Below are 13,185 nucleotides of genomic sequence, written 5' to 3' on the forward strand. Positions count from 1 at the left end.
GTGTGTGTGTGTGTGTCGTCGTCGTCGTCGTCGTCGTCCCCCCCAGCCTCTCCCCTTCCAGGGGGCTCTGCGGGGCTTGGCACCGCACCGCCCCGGGACGTGCGGGGGTGCCGGCCCGGGGACACGCCGGGGGAGGGATGGATGGAGGGAGGGTTGAAGGGTAGATAGAAGGAGGGGATTTTGTTCCCCCCCCCAACCCCATCCGCCACCACCGCGTTGTTTCGGGGGTTGCGGGAGCTGCCGGGGGGGTGTCCCCGGTTAAACCGGCCGGTAGCACCGCTCCGGGGGGCCGGCAACCCGGGGAGCCTCCCTGGTGGTCAGTCCCGGGTCGGTCTCGCAGCCCATCCTCCGTATTTCTGTATTTTATATTGCCCCACCTTGTCCCAGCCCCTCATTCCCCCCCTCTCCCGGGAGCCCACCGGGCAAGGGGAGGAGGCGCTGGGTGACCGGAGGCTCTGCCCTGTGGTTGTCGCTTTTTGGGGTGTCACCCCCCCAAAGTTTGGTGTTGAGGGGTGAGCTCCCCACCTTTCTTGACTTCAGCCCCGTGGAGATGTTCTCTTCCACCCCCAGACGGCACTCACACCGCCCCGGGGGGGCAGCCCCCTGCTTTATATATAGATTTATAGCTCCCACCACCCCTCTGGCGAGGTGCCACCCCGCTGAGACCTGTGGGGTGTGTGACCCCCCCCCCCAGAGAGGGGTTTGTGACCCCCACAACGTGGGGTTTGTAAGCCCTGGACGCTTAAAAGTTTGATCATAACTTTTGTATTTCAATGTGGGAGCGAGCGAGTAGCGTTTTGTACTTGGGTGGTGGTTTGCTGTGAAGTCTGGAAATTTTAATTTCTTCCTTTTTTTTTTTTTTCTTTAGCACTTCTCTCAGCAATTAGTAAGCTCGGCCTGATTGCCGCTTGTATTTTCTATAATAAGAGGAAAATTTGAACACAATGAATAGACTCTCGGCACGGCATTTATTTCGCTCAGTAGCCAGTGGCTACCAAAGCTGCTTGGGCAGGAGTGTGGCAGAGATGGCTGTGTGCCTGGCTTGGGTGTAGGCAAATTGTGAGCACGGGCTTGCCCTGGGTTTTTACCCGTGGGTAAAAAGCGTGTGGTGTTCTTCAAGAGTTCTTTTACTTCCAAATCTTTGGTGGGTTCTCCCAGTGAAATGATTATTTGGCTATTCAGCCCTTTTTGTAAGGAGCGGCGTTTGTTCTGTCTCCAAAGTGTGAACCCTGAGAGCAAACGATAGGGATGATGCTGTCGGGAGAAAGGGGGTGCATTCTTTGTCCTTTTTTCTCATTATTTGGAAGGAACCCTTCAAACTTGACCGTGGAGCGTAACGCGCGGATGCGCCTTCTTTATCAATCTGCTCTCGCTGAAATATCTGTATAGTGTGTTAAAATGATTCAAACGTTTGACCCTCCCTGGAAGGCACTTAATGTTTCTGTATTTGTTGTGGCCGAGGTACAGCTTTTGTTGGCGTAAGCTAAAATACCATGAATTTAGGCGGATTTGGGGTGGGGAGGGGGGGAGAGTGGGGATGAGAAGAGGAAAGGAAGAGTTTTAACTTTTCTGAGATATTCCGGGCTGCCAGCAAAATGAAATTTTGACTGCTTGTCCCACCCTTTCTTGCAAAGCAGACCTTGCCCACAAATGGGGCAGCCCCCCCGAGTCGCCCTGTGGGGTGCGGGCGAAAGGGTGGTTGTTATCCCTTGGGAAAGGGATGGGCAGAGGTGGACAACTCCATCCCCAGCCCGGGGTTGTGGGGGGGGATGATGCTCTAGGGGAGGAGGGCTGGGGTGGGTGATGCTGGCCGTTTCCACGAGAGGGCTTTCTTGCCGTTGCCGTGTCAGCCCGGCTCTTCCAGCGCTGCCTTCCGTAGCCTCCCGGGTGTGGAGGAGAGAAACGGGCTTGGGGGGTGGCTTTGGCTCACGGGGTGTTTCAGATTTCCTTTGTAAATGATGGGGAAATCCCTTCATTCCTCCCCCGGGGTGTTGAGGGTAAGACATCCTGGGAAGAACAGCAGTCTTCCCTTTCCAGGCTTGCTTAAAACTTAGAGCGGATCACAGAATGGCATGGGGTTGGAAGGGACCTCTGGAGATCATCCAGTCCAACCCCCTGCCAGAGCAGGGCCACCCAGAGCAGGTCCCACAGGAACGTGTCCAGGTGGGGTTTGAATGTCTCCAGAGAAGGAGACTCCACCACCTCTCTGGGCAGCCTCTGCCAGGGCTCTGCCACCCTCACAGCAAAGAAGTTCCTCCTCATGTTTAGGTGCAACTTCCCATGTTCAAGTTTGTGCCCTTTTCCTCTGGTCCTGTCCCTAGACACCACTGAAAAAAGCCTGGCCCCATCCTCCTGACACCCACCCTTGAAGTATTTATAGGTGTTGATCAGATCCCCCCTCAGCCTTCTCTTCTCCAGACTGAACAGACCCAAGTCCCTCAGCCTTTCCTCGATAAGGGAGATACTCTATGCCCCTCATCATCTTTGTACCCTCTGCTGTCCCCTCTCCAGCAGTTCCCTGTCCTTCTTGAACTGGGGAGCCCAGAACTGGACCCAGTGCTCCAGATGGGGCCTCCCCAGGGCAGAGCAGAGGGGCAGGATGACCTCCCTCCACCTGCTGCTCACACTCTTCCTGATGCCCCCCAAGAGACCATTGGCCTTCTTGGCCATGAGGGCACACTGCTGGCTCATGGGCATCCTGTTGTCCACCAGGACTCCCAGGTCTTTCTCCTCAAGAGCTGCTCTCCAGCAGGTCATCCAGCAGGGATCCCAGCAACTTGATTTCCCTGCAGTGGAAGAAGTGGGACGAGGAGGCTGAGTGTGTTTTTCACCGGAGAGAAATGGGGGGGGTCTGAGCAGTCGCATCCTCGCCTCAGCTGATGGCAACGGATGACTCTTATCCTGGCGTGATCTCATGTTTTTTGGCTGCTCTAACACGTATTATACTTCTCAGGGTGGGGCTGGGCGAAAAGGGAAACGGGGATCGTGTGCGTATGTAAAATGCTGAGCTGTCCCAAAGTCCTTTTTGCCAAGTTGCCTGTGTGTTGTTGGGCTGGGAGAATTTCATCCCCCCGGCGCTGCAGGTCTGTTTTAAGAGGCAGAAACCGTGGCTGTAACCGGGGATAACGCTGCAGCTCGTAAAACGTGAGTAACATCTGGGGCTGTGACTTCAGTTTGTTTCTGGCTTCTTGGAACAACCAAGTTGACTGAGCATGTGGAGTTTGGAGAAGAGGAGGCTGAGGGGAGACCTCATTGCTCTCCCACCTCCCTAAGAGGAGGGTGTGGAGAGGTGGGGGTTGACCTCTTCTCCCAAGGGAATAATGACAGGACCAGAGGAAATGGTCTGAAGTTGGGGCAGGGGAGGTTGAGATTAGATATTGGGAAGAATGACTTTGCTGAGAGGGTGGTCAGGCCCTGGAACAGCCTGCCCAGGGAGGTGGTGGAGTCACCATCCCTGGAGGGATTAAAGAAATGTATAGATGTGGCACTTCAGGACATGCTCTGGTGGCCCAGATTGTTGGGTTGTGCCCGTGGGGTTTTTTTGGTGTAGTGTTTTGTTGGTTTTTTTTTTTAATTTTGTTTTTTTTTGTGGTTGGACTCGCTGATCTCAAAGCTCCCTTCCAACCATGAAGATCCTGTGATTCTGTGACAGCCCAGGTGGCCAGGTTTAATGCCCTGTGCTAAACCTTTGGTCCCACGTCCCCTGGTTAATTGTGACTCGCAGAATCCCTAAACCCAGCTCCCCCCCTCCACAGGGAGAAGGGGCTCCAAGCCTCCTCCTGGCGTGGAGATGACGGTGGGTGAAGGTCTATGGGGTGTTCTCACTGGTTGAGATCTTGGCGTGGAGCAAGTGAGGAGGAGGAGGAGAGGGTCTGCCCTGCTGCAGGGGCAGCGTTTTCCCTCCTCGCACCTTTTTATCCTGCCTTAATCTATCCCAGGTTGAGCACTGTAGGCAGTTGAAGCGGAGCCATCTCAGGCTTTGATGTGTGTTTATTGGCTCTAGCATCTCATTCTCCTGCCTTTTTTTTTTTTTCTTTTTTCTCCTTCTTTTTAAGTTAGGCGGCTCTCTCCCCGCACCGAAAAGAATTAGAGCAAAGGAGGCACAAAAAGTGAATTAAGCGACTTTTTGTGAATGGGTTTTCTTGCTTTGCCCCTGCCTTCCTCGCTGCCTTCTGTAAGATCCCTCCGTAATTAAAATATTATGACTGTCCTTATGGTAGCCCTTCACTCGTGGCAAGGAGCCTAATTTGACGTCAATGCAAAAAATACTAGTTTCTGGCATGGGGGTAGATGACATTTCATCGGCGAGTGCATGCCCATTTTTTGGTTGTTTTTTTTTTTAAACCACAGTGCTAAGACCATATGGGCAGATAATGAGTTTAAGCTGATAAACAGCTCGCAGATTTGCCCAAATAAAGGACTTTCTTCCTAGAAGACACGTTTTCCTTTAAAATAAATAATGTGGTTCCTGTGTTTTTATTTAATTATCTCGAGCCCTGTCTGTTCTCACCAGGCTGCAGGAAAACAGACACCACCACTGTAGGAAGAGGAGCTACTGGAGCTCTGGGGTCGTGGGTCTCAGATGAGGAAAAGGAAGTTCAGATGCTGCAAAAGTGAGGCTTAAGGTATATAAATAAGCAGGTGGTGGTCCCCGTGGTTTTTTGGAGAGTTTTTGTGAGGTGGTGCCTCTTGACGTGTTGAAGATGAGTCATTGCGTGAGGTGGTAGTAGGTCCGAGGTCTGTTTGGGAGCTGTAATTAAACCAGATGGAGATCTGTACTCCTTGCTAATGCTGCAGGGCTGCTGGAGCAGCCCTTGCCTGGGGGTACTGCTGCAAGATAAACCCTGCTTTTGCTTTTTCAAGACTTTTGGCCTTATGTTACTATGGGTTTTTCTTTGTTTAGTTTTTTTTTTTTTAACTTAAACTGACTTACCCATAAAATGCGAGGGAAAGATTTTTTGCATCCCTTTTTCTCATTGCTTTCTGAGGAAAAAAAAAAAACAAACAAGTAGGGGATTTTTTTTTTTTCTGAGAATAAAAAACCTTGTGAGAGTTGGAAAGTAACCTGCTTTGGGAAGTGGTGGTCTTTGATTGTCATTTTAAATTAGTGACTCAAAACTAAGTAATGTGTTCGCCTGACCGGGAAAACCCCATGTATTTCTCCCCTAAGACACATAGGAATGAACTGTTTGGGATCTGAAGTTGCTCGTTCCCTTTTAAGCTATTTCTTAGGAGTTCTCTTTTTTTTTTTTTTTTTTTTCCCCTTGGAATTGATTGCTAATATTAATTCAAAGTAGCAAACGAAGGACCAAAATGGTTTTACAGAAAAATCAGTCAAGACAACTCCATTCTTTCTCATGATGGTTATTCCTTCTAAAACTTCCTTAAATATTTTGTGTTGCCCGTTCCCTCCCTTCCCACCACTTCTCAATGCTGGGAAGATTGCTGGACTTTAACTGTATTTCAGATGAGGATATTTTCCAGATGTCTAGAGCTTGGCTTTCCGATGGTAGCTGCTATCTCATTTCCAACTGATAAGACAGCAGAGTTGCATTTGGTCCTACCCTTGCTTTATGACCTCTCAGCTCAGCATTCCTCCCATGTCTCTTCCTTCCCCTACACACCAACCTTTCTTAGTTTCTTTTCACTGCTCTTTGCAGTCTTGAAGTTTCCAAAATCATACAATGGTTTGGGCTGGATGGGACCTTGAAAACCATCCAGTGCCACCCCCTGCCCTGGGCAGGGACACCTCCCACCAGACCAGGTTGCTCCAAGCCCCATCCAGCCTGGCCTTGAACCCCTCCAGGGATGGGGCAGCCACAGCTTCTCTGGGCAACTTGGGCCAGGCTCTCACCACCCTCACAGCAAAGAATTTCTTCCAAATATCTCATCTAGATCTCCCCTCTTTCAGTTTAAAACCGTTCCCCCTCATCCTATGGCTCCCCTCCCTGATGAAGAGTCCCTCCTGGGGCCCCTTGAGGGCCTGGAAGGGGCTCTAAGGTCTCCCTGGAGCCTTGTCTTCTCCAGGCTGAACAACCTCAACTCTCTCAGCCTGTCCTCATAACATAGATGTTCCAGCCCTCTGAGCATCTTTGTGGCCCTAAGGAGGTGAATGATTTATCCTATCCTTTAGTTCCAAAAGGTTTGTGTGAATTCAGTGCCCAGCGAATAGTTGATGGGACTTTTTTTTTTCCTTTTTCTTCCCCCTCCCCAACCCCTTGCCTTGGAGCATTTAAGCAGCTGCTTTGCTGTTCATCATTTCTGCATTGCTGAAGATCTGTCATGGGCTAATTTAGTATAAATTGTCTGGGAGTGAAAGAAGTAGCCATAGTAAGGCGGTGCTTGATCTTATTTATGTTAACGCCACCAGCTGCTAAACCAGTTTGTCAGCATGTTTTTATTTATTGCTGCACAGATAAGATTTAAAGAAACAAACAATAGAGATGTTTTACTCTTAGAAATTGACCCCATGTGGAATTTGCTTCTGCTCCTCTATCTCCTCCTGTTCTCTAGGCGTGGGCTTGAAGGATTTCGATGTTCCTGAAGTCTCTAAGAAGCAGCATGTGCTCTCCAGTATGGTCCTTCCACTGGTCTTCCTCGGACCCTGGGGAGGTGTATAATGTGTGATTTTGGGGTCTGAATTGCCTCTGCAGGTGTCTCTGTACAGGAATATCCTCAGATGACCATGGGCCTAATGTAGGTGCTTCACATTGGGTGGACTGAGACTAGATGTACAATATGAGGGAGATATTACAGGAGAATTGAAAGTATTCCTGACTTTGGCCTCCCCAAATTTGGCTAAAAGGAAGCCAAACCCATTATTTTGTCGTTGTCTCCTGAGATGGTGGAAAGGGGTTTTGGACTATCACAGGCTTTTAGGACAGGTCTTGTTTCTGCACAAGGTCCCTCACGTCTGCATAGTTCCTCCAACATGATTTCCAATGAATAGTAAGTCCTTGAGGGTTCTTGTCCTTTAGGTCTTTTTTTTTGGCTGTCAGGATGTTCCCTTTGCTATGTAATAGTAAGTCTTTGAGGGTTCTTGTCTTTTAGGTCCTTTTTTGGCTGTCAGGATGTTCCCTTTGCTATGTATTTGCTAAATCAACCTGTTCTACAGTGGGAGTTTCCAACTACTCGAGAAAAAAATGGAAAGGTCAGTGTAACAGAAGAGTGAATCATTAAACCCAAATGAAGTTCAGGTTTTTTAGACCAGTGTTATCACTTGAGGAAGAAACAGAGGATGCTTTTGATGGTGCGAACAGTGATGAAGCTGAATCTCATCCGTGGGCTTGATGTTAATTGGTTCTGTGAGTACTAAAAGGGGCTGTGTGATTTTGTGAGTTAGGGCTCGGGTCTGAGCTTGCTCTGGTTCAGCTGCTGACTCCGTTTATTTGGTTCATCCCCGTTCCTGCCCTTCTGTCTTTCTCATTTAACCGGAGCGTGGACTTTCTTGGGGTGCCTGTGTGGTGCCTGGTGTGATCTGGAGTTGGCCCCAGTGAATCTTCAGAAAGCAGTGGGACAAGCATCCTCTTTACCCCTGGTTTCTGTGCCATTAATGCCAGGGGAGAACCTCCCAGTGGTTGTTGCTCCTGGGCAAGTGGAACCGAACCCAGCCACTAATGCGAAAAGCCGTGTAGCGCAGCAGAGAGAATTATAGCCCTTTAACATCCTTTCAAACTTCTCACTTGAGCCATAAACAGCTTTAAATCCCTTTTCTGCCCTTCCAGATGTTTGGAAAAGCCAACGGGACGGATGAGCGAGGTGGGGTGCGGGACCATATGGTGACTCTGTGGGTCAGTGGCACAGCCTGGCCCGGGGCAGGGGGGGGGGTTGCTCAGGGATTTTGGAGGTCTTGGCTGCAGCTCAGCTCCTGTATAGATTGTGCCTGATTTCACAGCAGCCAGTGTTTTCTGCAGCCCCAGTGCTGCTGGGAAGGCTCAGCGCCGCAATCCTAACGCGAGCAGCCTTGTTCATGGCCCAACGCCCAGTTTGAAGAAGGGTGATTTTTGGTCATGTGGCTAGACATACGTATTTATGGCCCTGTTTCGTCTGTCGAATTTAATCTGTTGGGGTATTTTTACCCTTATTATGGAAACAGTTACTATATTTACTCCTTGCGAAAAGCTCAGTGTGTGACAGCCTGGGAGGAGGGGAGGTTTTTTTTAGAGTAATAAAGATTGCACTAAATGATGGTGTCTACACTTCTTTGGTGGGGGGGGAATTGGGCTAAAGGAACTGACTGGCAGTTTGCCTGTTCTGGAGACGTGGACCTCACAGGGCACTGAACTGGAACAGGCTCTGCTGGGAAAGCAGCAACAGGGTTTGTTCTTGGCTCGCTTGATGGCACATCCTCATTTTTCTTGAGGATTGAAGAGAACCAGATCTTCTTGTACAGAGAGAGCTTGTGCCAGTACTGGGCTGGGTCCTCAGGCCCGCTGAGAACCCCTTCCTCACGGAAAGACCCGTGGGTACCTTTCAGATGAACTTCTCAAAACTTGCTGCCAGGGTAAAAGAGTTAGCAGGATGGAAAATCAGTGGATTTTGGAATGGGAGTCACCGTCACTGATGTATTTTATTTCTGTAATCATTGGAAAACAATGCTTTTTGATGTCAGTCTTGCTGATAATAATTGATGGGGCTTAATAGTGATAATAATATGGTGGGTCCACAATGTGTGAGAAATAATTGAGATTAAAGTACTGAATGCCTCAAAATGTACTTAAAAGGGCTAGACTTTGGATCTGGGGTATTCTTTAACTGCTGACTGTCCTTTGTTCCTATTAATACCAGAAGGGATTCTTGGATCTGCTTAGAATGAAGCACTTAATTTGTGTTGATCAACAGAGCTTTTGCTTCCGATGGGAATATTGCTGAAGCACAGATATGTAACAGGGATCTTCTAGAGCTGCACCAAGCTGTTTTTTCAGATCAAGATACAGGAAAAGCTGAGAGGTAGTTCTGGAAATGCTCAAGGCAGACTGCTGGAAGCACCAAAAGATCTCCTTGACCTACGTTTTGCTTTGGCAGCCTGAGAACTGATGTGATGAACGACTCTGGGTTCACAGTCTTGAAAAGTGACCTTCTGAAGCGATAAGGGTTTCAGCTTACAGTGATGCTTTGCCAATTAAAAACTGTTTCCCTTCTTTTAATGTTAAGGGAACAACAGTCAGGAACAACAGTCTGATGAGACTAAGAATAGGGCTTCTCAGAGACTGGCTGGATTGAGGTTTTTTTCTGTTATGTTGTCTGTCTTATTTTAATTATTATTTTTTACTCCTCCCTGTGCTGAAAGGAATAGAAAGTTTCCTGCTTTGCGTTCTGTGTGTTCTTATTTTGATACTGCAAGGCAGGGTGAGGGAGGGGGCTTGCAGGAGAAGAATCCAAGTTTAGCTTAAAAACATCAATTTTTTGTTAATGCTGCTGCAGGGTAGTTCCAGGTTTCAGTTGGTACCATCTGTGACGTGATGCTCTTTGGGAAGAGCTTTGAAGCTCTGCCCTGGCAAGCAGAGGGCATTGGGAGGGGGGGTTGGACTCTCACTCCCAAGTCCCATCACTAATGTTATTGCCCAGAACAGAGAGGTGCAAATCCCAGAATGATACGGGGTTGGAAGGGACCTCTGGAGATCATCCAGCCAACCCCCTGCCAGAGCAGGGCCACCCACAGCAGGTCTCACAGGAACATGTCCGGGTGGGTTGGAATGTCTCCAGAGAAGGAGACTCCACCACCTTCCTGGGCAGCCTCTGCCAGGGCTCTGCCACCCTCACAGCAAAGAAGTTCCTCCTCATGTTTAGGTGGAACTTCCTATGTTCAAGTTTGTGCCTGTTCCCTCTTGTCCTGTCCCTGGGCACCACTGAAAAAAGCCTGGCCCCATCCTCCTGACACCCCCCCTTGAAGTATTTATAGGTGTTGATCAGATCCCCCCTCAGCCTTCTCTTCTCCAGACTAAACAGACCCAAGTCCCTCAGCCTTTCCTCATCAGAGAGATGCTCCAGGCCCCTCATCATCTTTAGGGCAGAGAAGAACTAACCGGGGGTCCCTCTGGGGCAACAAGGGGCAAAGGGTTTGTGGGAAAGGAGAGGAAACTTTTGATGATGGAGGACCCGAGTGAGAATTATGCCTCATTCTAACCTTTTACACAAGGCCTAGATGGATTTATTTGGAGCTTTGTAAAGCGTGTGTCCAGGGCTGGATTTTGCCCCCGTACCACAGAGTGATGCACTTGCATTTCCTTTTGTTGTTTTGCAACACCCCCCTTTGCTTTTTATGATCAAAGCTCCATTCTTTTTAAAAATATGCCAATGCCTTGTAATAATGCTCGGAGGGTCCCCTATGGGGAACAGTTCTGATTAGACACTGAGGAATTATTTAATTCTCTTCATACTTCTCACTATTGGGAACATCTTGTTGGTAAGAGGTGTGGCTTTTTTTTCCCCTGGCTGTTACTACTTCTTCTTTGGCTTCTCCTCCTCCCCAGACACTGAGCTCTCCCGTTGTCTCATCTCCTATAAACTCGGTTCCTCGCTTCTTGCTTTGAGTTCCTTCTTTTTTATCTTCTGCGGCGCTCAAGCGAATGCTCGAAAATAATAAATATTAATAATAGGGCTGTTTGAACCAGCGGGTTCTTTGCTGCTTTAAACTCACCTTCTCCTGCTGCTTATCCCCCATTAAAAGTTGCTCTAATCTGCAGATTGTAGCCCTAATGACTCCTGCGGCTGGGTCTGTGACGAGCGGGAGGATTAGAGCTCCAGGTGGGGAAGCGGCAGCGGGAGCAGAGATCCTCAAAGGCACAGAGATGTTGTTGCGATTGAAATTATTCTTAGCAATAAAGGAAGAGAAGCCGAAAAGAATTTAGTGGGGGAATAGAGCTATTTATCTAAATAGCCCCTCTTACACAGGTTTCCATGGAGTGTCAGTGACCTATATAGGATAATCCTGTATTGCACGTAAAATCCTGTGTTCAGAGGAGGGGGGGGAAGCTGGAGAACATAGTTTAAGAAGGCTGGAGATGCTTTCAAGCCAATTTGCAGGAAGCGTCTCAAAGCGGCACGGCAAACTGAGATAAATCTGTGATAGTACTGTGGGTTTTCTTTTAATTCCCTCCGCAGACAGGTTTACCTCTCCTTTGAGAGACAGAAGGCAAAGGTACTGTCTGCCCCGTGTGTGTGTAAAGTTGTCCGCGTGATGTACGGGGCCGGTCTCCAAAAACCTCTCACCACACACGTCCGGACACGCACGCAACTCTCTTGGACATCGGCGGCGTTTTCACTGACTCACATCCCAGGGCTAAGGAATGAATAAAGTAAACAGGAACGGAGCGTGTGAGGTTTTCCCACTGCACCTCCTTTCCTCGGCTTAACGAGACAAGCTGCTGGTTCACAGAATCACATGGGCTTGGAAGGGACGTCTGGAGATCATCCAGTCCACCCAGAGCAGGTCCCCCAGGAACGTGTCCAGGTGGGGTTTGAATGTCTCCAGAGAAGGAGACTCCACCACCTCCCTGGGCAGCCTCTTCCAGGGCTCTGCCACCCTCAAAGTGAAGAAGTTCCTCCTCATGTTTAGGTGGAACTTCTTATGTTCAAGTTTGTGTCCATTTCCTCTTGTCCTGTCCCTGGGCACCACTGAAAAAAGCCTGGCCCCATCCTCCTGACACCCACCCTTGTAGGTATTTATAGGCATTGATCAGTTTCCCCCCTCAGTCTTCTCTTCTCTAGACTAAACCCACGTCCTTCAGCCTCTCCTCGTTTAGGAGAAGAAGAGAGAATCCTGAGGTGTTTGGTCTTCTCTTCTCCAGACAAAACCCACATCCCTCAGCCTCTCCTCATTTAGGAGAAGAAGAGAGAATCCTGAGGTGTCAGGGCAAACTTCAGGAAACCTTATTTGTTTCTTCTAGCCAGCGTCTATCTGCCCCTACTTAAGGGAGGTGAGCTGTTCCTCAGCAGAACCTCTCTTGGGTGGGTGGGTTGCTTCCAGGCTCGTGTCCTCAGCAGGAACCACACGAGTTACTACTTGAGGCTGGGACTGGCTGGGAGTTTTTCAAAGAAACAATTTGCCTGCAGAAAATGCTGATTTATTGAAACCGGTACTGCTTTGTGGGAAAGGCTTGGTCTCCACTCGCTTCTCCTTGGGTGAATTTCTGGCGTTTGGGATGATAGAATTTCTTAGTCAAAACAGAGATGCTGGTTAGGAGCCGAGTGGTTTGGGTTTTTCACCTCTGCTGTCAGAAATCCAAAACGGTGTCCTGAGAGCAGGTTTCCTACTTGCCAAAAGTGCGTGTCCAAACCACAGGACTGCTGTTCCGGAGCGCGTGGGTTTTTGCATGAAGGATTGAAAGGTGGTTTCCAAACCTTCATCCCTCTGTGAAACAAACCAAAAAAAAAAAATATTTTAAGTCTCAAAAAATGTGGTGAGATGACAAAGTAAGTTCCCATCCAGGTGTCCTCGGGGGCCTTGTTGCCTTTTGCTGATTCTGCAGGTTTGGGGCACCCCTCTACGTGCTGTCTCTCTTAGGAGACCCTGGCAAAACAACCAGCAATTTGTTTTTAGGAAGAGAGCGACTGCCCCTGAAGTGCTGCTGGTGTATTTTGGCAGGGTCAAGGCTACACAAGGCTCCGTAGCTCCTAAACCCGTGCTTTCTCTGAGGAGCATTATTAGAAAAGCACCTTAAGCAGCCAAGGAAAATATAGCTGAACCCTGCTGATATGTTTGTGCCTGGGCCATTACTGTTGGGCAGGGCATGAAAAATAATGCTTAGGGCAAGAGAGAAGCTTCTTGGACCAGGATGAAACATTCTCCTGCTGGTTTGATGGCAGTGAGCTCAGCAAAGGCAGGGCTAACACATGGTTTCAGTAATGGGCCTCTTTCTTCCAGTTTCTTCTCTCCCTCTGTTTTATGGAAAGTTGTCCTCTCTTCATAGAATTGTAGAATGGTTTGGGTTGAAAAGGACCTTAAAGATCATCAAGTTCCAGCCCCCCCTGCCCTGGGCAGGGACACCTCCCACCAGACCAGGTTGCTCCAAGCCCCATCCAGCCTGGCCTTGACCCCCTCCAGGGATGGGGCAGCCACAGCTTCTCTGGGCAACCTGGGCCAGGCTCTCACCACCCTCACAGCAAAGAATTTCTCCTAATAACCAACCCAAATCTCCCATCTTCCAGTTTAAAATCGTTACCCCTCATCCTATGGCTCCCCTC

At 49.1% G+C, this 13,185-nt stretch overlaps 1 long non-coding RNA gene across 2 annotated transcripts in view; it reads left to right on the forward strand.

Moving 5' to 3' along the window:
• Window positions 1–13,185, forward strand: part of LOC106892747 — a 127,601-nt gene that overhangs the window by 974 nt on the left and 113,442 nt on the right. The gene's annotated exons all lie outside the window — the stretch shown is intronic.

Source organism: Calidris pugnax, unplaced genomic scaffold (genome assembly GCF_001431845.1).
Source record: "Calidris pugnax isolate Ruff unplaced genomic scaffold, ASM143184v1 scaffold68, whole genome shotgun sequence".
NCBI lineage: Eukaryota > Metazoa > Chordata > Aves > Charadriiformes > Scolopacidae > Calidris > Calidris pugnax.